At 48.6% G+C, this 14039-nt stretch overlaps 1 protein-coding gene across 1 annotated transcript in view; it reads left to right on the forward strand.

Moving 5' to 3' along the window:
* The window catches only part of RAB11FIP4 (RAB11 family interacting protein 4), a 30448-nt gene extending 25026 nt beyond the window's left edge, over positions 1 to 5422 (forward strand). The window contains exon 14 of the mRNA XM_018571719.1: positions 5410 to 5422. The gene's annotated coding sequence lies outside the window, so the exon portion shown is untranslated. The remainder of the gene's footprint in view (positions 1 to 5409) is intronic.
* Positions 5423 to 14039: the final 8617 nt, after the last annotated feature.

Genomic DNA, 14039 nt, shown 5'->3' on the forward strand with positions numbered 1-14039 from the left:
GGGGGGGGTCATCAGTCGCCTCAAAAGTTTCTGCCTAAAAAATAGAGCGCCTGTCCAGTAGGGGGAGGGGGGTGTACTTCTAAACTCCGGGGAGAGGACGGCTGACACAGAGCGTCACATACAGTTGGACTGCATTCTGTCCTGATTTGATGAGCTGGGATTGACGTAGATGTTGCACCTGGAGGGGGTCACGTGATCTCTGTGTAGCCGGAATATCGCTGACTCAGCAATAGTCATACATGCAGCAACGTGTTCACATTGGATGACATGATGATACCCCCCCCCAATGGTTACCTTTGAGGGTACATTTAACCCCTTATAACCCCCTAACACTAGTTCTAGGGTAGATTACTCTGCTCACAAACACACGGCGTACACTTGTATGTGACGCTTTGTGAAGGCAGACGCCGAGGTGAGGAGCAGCTTTCTAGACCCGGAGTATGAACGTAACATCTCCATAGAAGTGTAAACCCGAATCCAAAGTCAGCAGTGTGCGAGAGGTTCTGGTGATGGGAGCGCGAGGGAAGAGTCCGCGAATACTGTGTACAAAGAGCTGCTGTGTGAGCGTGGACTGTGTGTAAGGAAGAGTCTCCCAGCTTTGCAGCTGTCATTTCTTGTGATTACAATGCTGTCCTGTGTGTTAGGGACCTACGGCTCACCCTGAGCTATCAGACTCTTGTAAGCCCACCCATCACTTTACAGGGCAGACATTTATACTGCAAGCCGGATTTCAGGTTTCAGCTAGTGTGTGGCCTATTCAGTATACAAGCAACCACCGGAACACCCCCCCTAGATCACCAGGACAGCACCGGAAACTGTCCCCCGAGACCACATGGACAACACCACCAGGCACTGGAACTCACCTATACCACATGGACAGCACCACAACCCCCCTAAACCACAGCGAGCAGCAAGAAAAAAGAAGGACTTTGAGGGGCAGTTGTGTTTTACTGAAGCCGTCATAATGCCCCTAAAAATCCTTCTTGTTCTTGCAATATTCAGCTCTGCGGCAGCGGCGGCACTATTGGCGGGATTCAGTCACACGCGTGCTTTTGTCACAATGTTCTTTTTTTCCCTTCTGATATGCTCATTTCTTCCAGGTCAGTGATGGTATTTCTTCCAGGTCAGTGATGGTATTTCTTCCAGGTCAGTGATGGTATTTCTTCCAGGTCAGTGATGGTATTTCTTCCAGGTCCAATGGTATATTTTGCTCCAGTTCACATCGCAGCGTGCAGGTCCAGAGCAGGTGAAAAAACTGCAGCGGCGGCACTATTGGCGTGCTTTTGTCACAATGTTCTTTTTTTTCCCCCCCTCCTGATATGCTCATTTCTTCCAGGTCAGTGACCCAGAAGGTACTGAAGCCAGAGGATCAGCATTATGATCATCTTCAGAAGGAGAGGTCAGGAAGGGCCTATTCACACGCAGAGTAAAACATGTACATTACTGCAACGCACGTTACGGTGCGAATCGTGTTGAATAGTCTCCCCCGGTCCATGAACAGAACGCATGTGCTAACAAACACAAAGAACGCACCATGAAGTGTCTTACAGTCCATTATTATTAGTACATCTCGGTGATACATTGTTATTAGTACATCTCGGTGATACATTGTTATTAGTACATCTCGGTGATACATTGTTATTAGTATTATTGCTTTGTAAGGAGGTGTGAACAGGCCTCCTTCATCATACTTTCTCCTTCATCTCTCTCAGTTTTAGATTGTCAGCTCATGTCTTCCAGGGCAGTGATGGTATTTCTTCCAGGTCAGTGATGGTATTTCTTCCAGGTCAGTGATGGTATTTCTTCCAGGTCAGTGATGGTATTTCTTCCAGGTCCAATGGTATATTTTGCTCCAGTTCACATCGCAGCGTGCAGGTCCAGAGCAGGTGAAAAAACTGCAGCGGCGGCACTATTGGCGTGCTTTTGTCACAATGTTCTTTTTTTTCCCCCCCTCCTGATATGCTCATTTCTTCCAGGTCAGTGACCCAGAAGGTACTGAAGCCAGAGGATCAGCATTATGATCATCTTCAGAAGGAGAGGTCAGGAAGGGCCTATTCACACGCAGAGTAAAACATGTACATTACTGCAACGCACGTTACGGTGCGAATCGTGTTGAATAGTCTCCCCCGGTCCATGAACAGAACGCATGTGCTAACAAACACAAAGAACGCACCATGAAGTGTCTTACAGTCCATTATTATTAGTACATCTCGGTGATACATTGTTATTAGTACATCTCGGTGATACATTGTTATTAGTACATCTCGGTGATACATTGTTATTAGTATTATTGCTTTGTAAGGAGGTGTGAACAGGCCTCCTTCATCATACTTTCTCCTTCATCTCTCTCAGTTTTAGATTGTCAGCTCTCAGGGCGCTCCTAATCCTCCTGTATACAGTATACTGCACTGTTACCTCTATATAAATCCTGAATAATAACAACAACCTCCATATTTCCTCAGCACAGCTTTCCTCTCATGTTGTTTTGTTGTATGTTTTCTTGTTTTGTCTTTGTATTTGTTTTTCATAGTATGTTTAGGTTTGTCTGCACCTCACAATGAGGCCTTGTTCACACCGAATGCAGAGCAGATGCGGTCTGGTTTCTGCACACGCAGTGCAGTGGGTTTTGCCGCGTTTCGGGCCGTTTTTGGTAAAATAATATAAAATATTATTCGTTCGTTATTTTTAGTTTCACATGGGCTTTCAGTGCGTTCCAGGCACGTGCAGGCGTTTTGGATGCGTTTGCATGCGTTCCAGAGCAGGTAAAATAGGGCTTGCTGCAGTTTTTTTCACCTGCTCTGGAACTGCGCGGTGCGATGTGAACTGGAGCAACAAATACCATGGGAATACATTGGACGCAGTTTTGATCCGGTCTGCAACTGCTCTGCTCTGTACGTGCTCCTGCGCTTAGTGTGAACAAGGCCTTATACCAGGGGTAGCCAAACTCCGGCTGTGGGTGAAACTACAAATCCCATGATGCATCTCTCTCCGGGAGTCATGTCTGTGAGAATCTTGCAATGCCTCATGGGATTTGTAGTTCCACCACACAGCTGGAGGGGCGGAGTTTGGCTACCCCTGCCTTACACTGATGATAGTCACCGTTCAGTAGAGTCCCAGCACCTGTATAGAGAGGTGGAGGCTGGAGAGGTAGAGCCGTGTCAGCCCTCGTTCCCACCTCGGCGTATTTCCGCCCGTCCCTAACGCCCTACAAAACGGCCCGCGCCTGGAAAGGTGCAGGTACTACTTTGGGCCGTTTTGTTGCACGTTTCCATTGGGATACAGCCAAGTAGCCTTCGGAAACGCGCGGCGGTCGCACGACTTTTTTACCGCGAATCGCGGTAAAAAAAACGCCTAGGTGTGAACGCGACCTTATGGTCTGTCCCGGTCAGTAAATTAACCCTTGGACTGCCTATACTAAATAGGCGGCCCGAATCTTTTTTGTTTGATGAAATCTCTTCTATTGTTTTGGTTCAGCCCACAAGTTGAACAATAGGAGGGTTTGGCCGGCTTTGTAAACGTCTGGTCCGTCAGGTGAATCCAGTGTGACGTATGGACGGGTCTGTTACAATAAACAATGGCGTGTAGTGTTAGTAGGTGACATACATGTTGGTGATTGTTCCGGTCGAGACTCCTCTCTCTCTCTCTCAGTCTGATGTACAGAGGGATCAGAGGTGACTTCAGAAGAGTCCGGTGATCAGTTCCTCCTCGAGCTTCCGTGCCAGGTACAGACGCGGCTTCTGGGATTAAACACTCCACTTCATTTTCCTGACTCCTAAGGGATCTTTGTCTCTGGCACATCGAGGATCTGGATGCTGAAGAATGATAATCTGACGTTTGCTTCTTTCTGGATAATTGTACAGTAATTGTAATAAACAATAAACCACGGAATGGACGGGGACGTTGTGTGTCTGTGTTCTCCTTGCAGTGTATGGTCAGGGCACTTGCTGCTGCTTCACCTCCACACCCAGGGCTCATTATATGGCAGCCCACAGGGGACTCCTTCTATAATATTGTCTGAGCTGTGACCTGCGCCACTTTATATTGGATCCCGATGATGGATGTCAGTGATGGTGCGGTATATAATAAGGTATATATATAATATATACATACACCCTCTGGTGTCAGGGTCACCATGGTGGGGTGACTGGTCAAGGATGGTGCGGCATATAATAAGGTATATATAATATACATACACCCTCCGGTGTCAGGGTCACCATGGCGGGATGACGTGTCGGATGGTGCGGTATATAATAAGGTATATATAATATACATACACCCTCCCGTGTCAGGGTCACCATGGCCGGGTGACTGGTCAGGGATGGTGCGGCATATAATAAGGTATATATACAATATATACATACACCCTCTGGTGTCAGGGTCACCATGGTGGGGTGACTGGTCAAGGATGGTGCGGCATATAATAAGGTATATATAATATATACATACACCCTCTGGTGTCAGGGTCACCATGGCGGGATGACGTGTCAGGGATGGTGCGGCATATAATAAGATATATATAATATATACATACACCCTCCGGTGTCAGGGTCACCATGGCGGGGTGACTGGTCAGGGATGGTGCGGCATATAATAAGGTATATATAATATATACATACACCCTCCGTTGTCAGGGTCACCATGGCGGGATGACGTGTCAGGGATGGTGCGGCATATAATAAGATATATATAATATATACATACACCCTCCGGTGTCAGGGTCACCATGGCGGGGTGACTGGTCAGTGATGGTGCGGCATATAATAAGGTATATATAATATATACATACACCCTCCGTTGTCAGGGTCACCATGGCGGGATGACGTGTCAGGGATGGTGCGGCATATAATAAGATATATATAATATATACATACACCCTCCGGTGTCAGGGTCACCATGGCGGGGTGACTGGTCAGGGATGGTGCGGCATATAATAAGATATATATAATATATACATACACCCTCCGGTGTCAGGGTCACCATGGCGGGGTGACTGGCCGGCAGCCAGGATATAATATACGGCGAGGGTCAGGTGTTTCCCTTGTGCCGGGAATCTGGAGTGTTGTTCATATATATAGGAAATGTCTCCTCTGAACTCTGTATTGTTCTCCTTCCTATTTACATTACAAATTCACCTCAATTCACACTTATACCAGCCTACCGCACCACAGACCGGGGGGGGGGACTAACGGGGGACTCCACATGAAGCACACACCAAACCCTACATGGCAGGACTCCCCTCCTTGTCATACTATGGGAGCTCACATATTATAATATGACAACAATACTATGAGCTCTGTTATGTCACATGTACTGACTAGTATGGGCTCTACTACACTATATTGCCAAAAGTATTGGGACGCCTGGCTTTACACGCACATTAACACAACACCCGAATCACATGATTGGGAGGGGGAGGGGCCCAAGACTTTTGGTAATATAGTGTATATCACATGGAGTGACTGGTATGAGCTGTAGAATGGACACATGGAGTGACTGGTATGAGCTGTAGAATGGACACATGGAGTGTCTTCTGCTATATATTTCTATAGGAGCGGGCTGTACTCCGGACGTGGCGGATTCTTCATCCCGGGATTCGCTGCCTACTCTCTAACACTCTCTGGCTGCTGGATCGTAATGTGAACATACACAAAATCAGGCCTGCATGGTTCCTGTGGGATCACATGACAGGAGGCTGTAGTCCCACCGGAAGCGCTGTGAAAATCCTGCTGAATCTGGCCGCAATTATTTCTAATGAGTGGAGTTTCAGCTTTTTAGCGGATCTGCAGTGTTTTCTGGACCTCATTGTGTGCTGGGAATTGTTCTTTGTCACCTCCTGAGCTCAGTGACCTCAGTGATGGAGCTCAGGCCGGTACCATCCAGTCCAGAACCCTCATCTGTGCCGTCCATATCACATTGGTGGGCTGTAATATGCACACAAGGAAATGCTGGGAGGTGTAGTTCCTGGTCAAGCCTTCTGATGGGACATGTGACGTACCAGGCCATGTGTGGTAACCGTAGTCTGGTGAGAGGCGGTTGTTGCTATGGGTTACTGCCGGTGGGTGAATGTCTGAGGTGGGTAGATGCGGTGGCGCGCGCCCCTTCCTGTGTCCGTAGAGTGAAGCCGCTTCTCCTGTTCTGTCAGAGAATTATGGTGGAGCGGGACGATGACGTCTCTCTGCGCGGCGCACACATCACCATTGTACGCCATCAATGTGCTCCTTCTACTCCGCTCCCTCCGCACAAATCACACTTCTAACTGGACTAATTGCACTTTTACCCCCCCCCACAGGTCCGCGCCCGTACCGCAGACTACCACACCATTCCCCCGGCCAGCACCAGTCATGGAGGGGACTGCTGGGACTTGTAGTCCCACCTTGGGCTCAGCTGTCTGCCTGGTTGGTTATCTCTTGCTGGTATGAAATTATTGATGGGTAATATAAATGAGTATCAGGCCCCCCAAAAATCTCACTTCCAGATGACCAGAGACAGGAAACGCTGACAGCAGGAAGATCGCCATCGAAATCCAGACATCGGTGACAACCGGAACGCTGCTGAACTCAGCACCTCAATGTGTAGTCTGCTTCCTGATACCCTTATCAAAGATGCCCATCAGCTTTTGTGGAACTACAAATCCCATGAGGCATTGCAAGAGTGTCACAGTCACATTCGTGACTCCCAGAGACAGATGCATGATGGGATTTGTAGTTTGACCCCAGCTGGGGGGGGGCGTAGTTTGCCCACCCCTGTCCTCCAGGATAATAACGTGACTGTCCAGGATAGCCGTAGCTGTGATCATTTCCTGGAATTATAATGTGTTTGATTTGGTAACAGAAGCCTTGTGAGCATATTGGAGCTCTGTGCAATGTCTGCCGTCTGCTGACCCCCCCCCCATTCCTGGGCCGATTTCTGGGTCACAATATGGATCTTATTATAAGACAAAGTGATGTCATGGATTGTATCTATGATGTCACATGACTCGGTGATGGAACGTGGAGCTGTCAGTGAAGGCTTCATACATCCAGGTATCGGGATTGCTGCGCTCCTCTATGTGAGCCTCCCGCTGGCAGCAGAAGTCAGCAGGTCTGGCCGGAGTCCATGGACACGACGCGACACCAACCGCTTCCAACTTCAGATATTTGTGTCATGTATCTGGCCACAATCTGCGTTTTCCTGCGTGCGGATATGTCGCTGCTGACAGGAGTCATATAACACAACCTATAGGGAGGCTTCCTCCGCTCCCAGCGCCAAACATATGCTTGTGGTTAACATAACTTCCAGCGCCTAACTTATCGCACATCGGAGAATTATCGCATGGCTGCGTCAGGTCTTCTGTCTGTGCACATCACAGTCTGTACCGTACTCCAGAACGCACAATGACCCCCTAATATTGAGTAGGTCCTCCTTTTCCTGACCCGTCCAGGCATGGACTCCACTGGACCTCTGAAGGTGTACTGTGGTATCTGGATGACACCCCCTAATACTGAGTAGGTCCCCCTTTATTTGACCCGCCCAGGCATGGACTCCACTGGACCTCTGAAGGTGTGCTGTGGTATCCGGCACCGAGCCGTCAGTAGCAGATCCTATAAGTCCTGTAAGATGTGAGGTGATCGGCATCCATGGATTGGACTTGTTTTCCAACACATCCCACAGATGATCGATTGGATTGAGATCTGGAGAATTTGGAGGCGGAGTCATTCCGTAAAACTCCTTGCTGTATTCCTCAAACCATTCTTCACCCATGTGTGCAGTGTGGCCGGGCGCATTATCCTGCTGAAAGAGGCCACTGCCATCAGGGAATACCGTGTCCATTAAGGGGGGGACTTGGCCAGTAACAATGTTTAGGTCGGTGGTACGTGTCAGAGGAACATCCACATGAATGGCCGAACCCGAGGTGTCCCAGTAAAACATTGTCCAAAGCATCACACTGCCTCCGCCGGATGTACTTCCCATAGTACATCCTGGTGTCATCTCTTCCCCAGGTAAGTGACACACACACCCGGCCATCCATTTGATGTAAAAGAAAACATGATTTATCAGACCAGGCCACCTTCTTCCATTGCTCCGTGGTCTAGATGCTCATGTGCCCATTGTAGGTGCTTTTGGCAGTGGACACGGGTCAGTGTGGGCCCCCTGACCGGTCTGCTGCTACCCAGCCCCATACACAAGAAACTTCAATGCTCTGTGTGATCAGACACCTTCCTATCAGAACCAGAATTAGCTTTATCAGCAATCTGTTCTCCAGTATCTCTTCTATTGGATCCGTCTACACGGGCCAGACTCCCCCCCCCCCCCCCCCCCGCCACGGACCCTCCCTAATTCTCCACGTCCATCACTGAGCCTTCCTTCTCCACGTCCATCACTGAGCCTTCCTTCTCCACGTCCATCACTGAGCCTTCCCTCCCCAAGTCCATCACTGAGCCTTTCTTCTCCACGTCCATCACTGAGCCTTGGCTAACCATGACCCTGTCACCGGTTTTCCTTCCTTGGACTACTTTTAGTCGGTCCTGACCACTGCAGAGCGGGAACATCCCACAAGAGCTGCAGTTTTGGAGTTGCTCTGACCCAGTCGTCTAGAATCACAATGTGGTCCTCATCAAAGTCCCTCAAATCCTCCCACGTGTCCATTATTTCTGCTTCCAAAACATCAACTTCAGGGACAAAATGTTCACTTGCTGCCCTATATATGCCCCCTCCCACTTCCAGGTGCCATTGTAATATACCCCCCTCACTTCCAGGTGCCATTGTAATTTATCCTCCCCCACTTCCAGGTGTCATTGTAATATATCCCCCCCCTCCAGTGACCAGATAATCTGTGTTATTCACCTCTCAGTGCTCACAAAGTTATGGATGATCTGTGTATATGTAATGTCCATTTATTTTGGTTATAGGATAGTTGTGACACACAGATAATCAGGTCCGTGTAATACAGAGGTGAGCACACAAGCCTTTGGCACTCCATCTCACATCCATTTACAGCGGGCTGAACTGCTGAGAAATATGTTTTTAAACAGTTTCTATGACAAGTTTACTATTTCCCTTTTAAGTACCGATGTCGAGTCAAGTCCCGGAGGGTGAAGAAGCGGTCATTCTGGCACACGGAGTGCAGCGAGGTCACACATCTTCTGTAAGCTCTGGAATACAGCTTTGTACTGGCTGTACTACAATTGTCTGCCGAGCCCTTCGCTACAACATCTTCCCTCTTCTCTATAAAGACATCTCAGTATAACACTCGCCATTCACTAGACGCCATCCGAGCGACATGTCGGGGGGTCATATACTGTACAAGATGCTGCAATGAGTGTTTAACAATGAACGCGGATTCTCAGCCAGTCTTACCCCGGGGGGGGATCTCCCTCGGCCTCAGGGGGAACATCTGCTTCTTATAGGAAATTCATCAGGACAGATTTGAATCTCAGTAATGATTGATATAAAACATGTAACGACATAATGGATTGCTTGGAGAGACATTTCCTCACAATTAGGGGCTCTGGAAATCACTGGAGATAGTTCAGACATTAGGGTACCCGGGAAACACCAGGAGCTCAAATCTCGATGGAGAACGTGGTACAGCAGCCTCAATTCAGAGTCACATGACTTCCTATACTGGTGATACTTATTGTATTTTATCATCAACTTCACATCAAAGGTTTCCAAGTCACAAAGATATCACACTGGCGTCGTGTTTTTCCAGGCGAACATCTCAAATGTTCATTATAAAGTCTTATTGTATCATCACTTTTAAAGGTAACAATATTCACCGCCACAGGAAGGTCTACGCTACTGTGTTTCCCCGAAAATAAGACACTGCCTTATATTTTTTTTGGCTCAAAAAACACCTCTAGGTCTTATTTTCGAGGTAGGTTTTATTTAGTTTTTTATTTTAATGTACAAAAATCCACACTTATTCCTGTACAACAGTCTACATGTATTCATGTACAATAATACGGTGATTAGGGGTGCCGTACCTTTCCAAGAGCAATTTGCTAACCAATCGCTGGTCAGAATGAGCGAAGCGCACCTTCACTATGGATTCCTCACAGGTGGGGTACATTTGGCATCACTCTGCCTGTGACAGGAGCCGGCGCTATAGAGGAGGCATCGGCTTATGCGGCTCTGCTCCCTCCGCTGCCACCTCGCTTCCTCTAGTGCTGGCTTCGTTGGCCCCGCTGATTCTCTCCCGCGGCTCTTCAAGTTCCCCCTTATGCCACCACCGGCCCTGGGAATGGTCACAGCTAGGTCTTATTCTAGGGGTAGGTCTTATATTTTAGCAATTCCCAAAAATAGTACTAGGTCCTATTTTCGGGGAAACAGGGTAGTACTGGCAGGAGGGCCGGTGCCTAAACATCAGTGACATCACACGGGCCTCTCTGAACTGGGAGCCAAAGGCAGGCCAGACTTTGTCATTGAAAGCCAAGTGAGCCGTCCATTATTGGCAGCAGCTCTGTATGTGTAGGGAGCAGGGGCCCACCGGAAGATCTTCTAGTCCAGGCCAGTTTGAGTCTGCACAAATGCCAGGTGAAAGTCTTCCAGGTGCCACTGAAAATGCCTACCCTGCCCCTCTTGTGTCTTAAGTTGGCAATGCCTGCTCTAGACCCCTGGTTCTCAACTGGTGGGTCATAAGCCAAAAGTGGGTCGTAGCCCTGCGTTCAGTGGGTCGCCGCATGTCTTCCACTTCTCTAGGTGACAGGCTCCTCTGCCTCCCCCTAGCGCAGCACAGTCAGTTCTATCGTCCATATCGGAACGCACGGTCCCGCAATGCCGTGCGTTCCATTACAGTGCAACTTGGGTCAGGGCTAACACCTCTTTCACACCTGAACGTTTTGTAGCGGGCTCTACGCTCGACGAACGCTCTACAAAACGCTCATAAATATAAATCCCATTGTATTCAATGGGTCTGGTTCACACCTTGCCGTATTTCAGCCCGTCCCTAACGCGCTACAAGACGACCCATGCCTGAAAAGGTCCAGGTACTACTTTGGGCCGTTTCTGTTGCGCGTTTCCATTGGGATACAGCCAAGTAGCCCTCGGAAACGCGCGTTTGCCGCGCGATTTTTTTACCGCGAACCGCGGTAAAAAAATCGCGCGGCAACCGCACGACAGACGCGCATATGCAATACGCCTAGGTGTGAACCAGGCATAAATGACCGAGGACAAATGTGGGTCCTGAGGTTACACAGGTTGAGAACCGCTGCTATAGACTATTCCGTTTATTTTTTGGAGAAAACAGTATCAAGTAGTGGAACACAAAGCTCTTGTGGGCTTTACCGATCGTATTTTGTGTAGTCATTCCTCCAGGTTCCTCACAGGAGACTTGGCATGGATAGTTACATAGTTAGTCAGGTCATAGTTAGTCCATTGAGTTCAACCCATAGAGATACGGGGAAAAAATAAAATAAATGATGTGTCTTTTGCCCATATACATTGTGGTAACACGTGTCCTTCTTTCTCACCTCTACCCCTTGGAAGATCTGGATGGGCTCATGTATTTAGTGAAATATGAAATAAAAACTGAGCATGAAAATGTGCACAATGAAAAGATCTCACATGATGATATTCTGGAACAAGGTGTCTAAGTGCAGATAGTTCTGGTCGGTCACACGAGGTTGACGAGTTCTCCGAATATCCACTGACGTGGGGCTTGAAAAACACTTGACAAATGTTACCGAAAGTTTTCAATGGCACCTAAATTGTCAGACGTTTGTACTAAACATGGCCGCCTGCCCTCCTCACATAAACCCTATTAGGGAACTTCTCCCACTCTCAGTACAAAGAATCCGGTTCTGTCTTGCAGCGCTGGGATTTGTGTGAGGGGATTATTTCAGTTTCGGCAGGTCCTGGGTTAATTAGAAGTGCGTTTACAATGTGGTGCGATACTTGGAAATCTGTCTTTGTTGGTGCTGGGGAAAGTAAGGGATGGGAATCTGATGAGTCACGGCTCCGTCTCCAGCATTACTGTGCAATAAAAGAGGAGACATTGCCAGCCTGTGAATCAAACTCTCCCATCACCAGCAATTAATCTGCGTCCTACACAAACTGCCTGTTTCATGTGTGATGGGGAACAATCAAAGTCTTAAGATTTATGGTAAAGCCACATCAAAGGCCAGGCCTGATCACACAGCACAGAGTCTGATGAAGTGTACAGCTCCATTAGGGTTGCCACCTTTTCTTCAAGTGAAACCCGAACACTCTAGCGACGTGCGGACATTTTTTTGGGAGAATGAATTGTGGCTTAGTCATATGTAAATAGCGCCGCCCATTCATATGTAAATATAACAGTTTAAACTATTTTCAGTGGGAGGGCCAGTAGCCCCTATCTTAATTTTGGTTGCCCCTGTCTGCCTGACATCTTGTGTCCGGGTTTCTGCTGCCATGAAACCCGGACACAGCATTCAAAACCCGGACTGTCCGGGTGAATCCTGGACAGGTGGTAACCCTAAGCTCCATCCTAATCTCCTCCGGGATCCTGCACAGTCCCTGGCTGTGTGCTTACCAAGCCGGTTTCTGGGGGACGCCGGCTCGGCTCTGACTCTACAGATACAGGTATTCCTCACTTAACGACCGAGTTCCGTTCCTACGACCAGGTCGTTAAACGGATTGGTCGTTAAGTGAGGAACTCTATACAGTACTGTACTGCATTAGTACAGTACTGTATAGCGTTGCCGATGTACAGTAACGAACAGTGTACTGTACATCAGGCAATGAAAATACTTACCAGGACCCGCAATGAAGATCGGAGGACACCACTTCCGCCGGCGACACGGCGCACTGACGCTGACGCGCAAGGTCGGAGGTCGATCGGCGCTCCGTCGTAAGTGCGAGTGGTCGCAAAACAGGTAAGTCGGTAAGTGAGGAACATCTGTATTTGGTGTCCTAGGAATAGTTGCTGTTCACATTGAAGCGGGTACACTGGTCACAGGTCCTCTCCCTCGGATAGGTGTAGAGAACGTTTTCCCTTATCCCATAACATTCAAGCTGTGCCCCTCTGATAACACTGCGGAATGAGAAGGAAAACAGACATTTAAGACTCATCCCCCATTGTGAAAAACGCCAAATGGTGGACAGGGTGATACCCCATCCACATTGTGTAAAGCGGCTGACTCCCCCACATTGCAGCCTGTGTCGGCCTATGATGCCTCAAATGTCCAGATGGCATGCCGACCTAAACGTTCACATCTTCTCATTCATTCACTATAATAGTAGAGCCATTGCATGCGGGAATGTAACTGGGGATCACTGATGGGATCAGGAGCCCAATCCCAGAAAATTAGACTGGCTCTTATTTCGAGAACAATGTCTGTCAGTTATGTGACCCCCCGACGTCTGACAGCGGACATCCAACAGGTTCACCGCCATGCCCGCCGTAGTCGTCCTGAAATGAAACCCGGACACAGCATTCAAAACCCGGACTGTCCGGGTGAATCCTGGACAGGTGGTAACCCTAAGCTCCATCCTAATCTCCTCCGGGATCCTGCACAGTCCCTGGCTGTGTGCTTACCAAGCCGGTTTCTGGGGGACGCCGGCTCGGCTCTGACTCTACAGATACAGGTATTCCTCACTTAACGACCGAGTTCCGTTCCTACGACCAGGTCGTTAAACGGATTGGTCGTTAAGTGAGGAACTCTATACAGTACTGTACTGCATTAGTACAGTACTGTATAGCGTTGCCGATGTACAGTAACGAACAGTGTACTGTACATCAGGCAATGAAAATACTTACCAGGACCCGCAATGAAGATCGGAGGACACCACTTCCGCCGGCGACACGGCGCACTGACGCTGACGCGCAAGGTCGGAGGTCGATCGGCGCTCCGTCGTAAGTGCGAGTGGTCGCAAAACAGGTAAGTCGGTAAGTGAGGAACATCTGTATTTGGTGTCCTAGGAATAGTTGCTGTTCACATTGAAGCGGGTACACTGGTCACAGGTCCTCTCCCTCGGATAGGTGTAGAGAACGTTTTCCCTTATCCCATAACATTCAAGCTGTGCCCCTCTGATAACACTGCGGAATGAGAAGGAAAACAGACATTTAAGACTCATCCCCC

This window comes from Nanorana parkeri, unplaced genomic scaffold (assembly GCF_000935625.1).
Source record: "Nanorana parkeri isolate BGI_ZX_2015 unplaced genomic scaffold, ASM93562v1 scaffold1816, whole genome shotgun sequence".
In the NCBI taxonomy this organism is placed as follows: Eukaryota; Metazoa; Chordata; class Amphibia; order Anura; family Dicroglossidae; genus Nanorana; species Nanorana parkeri.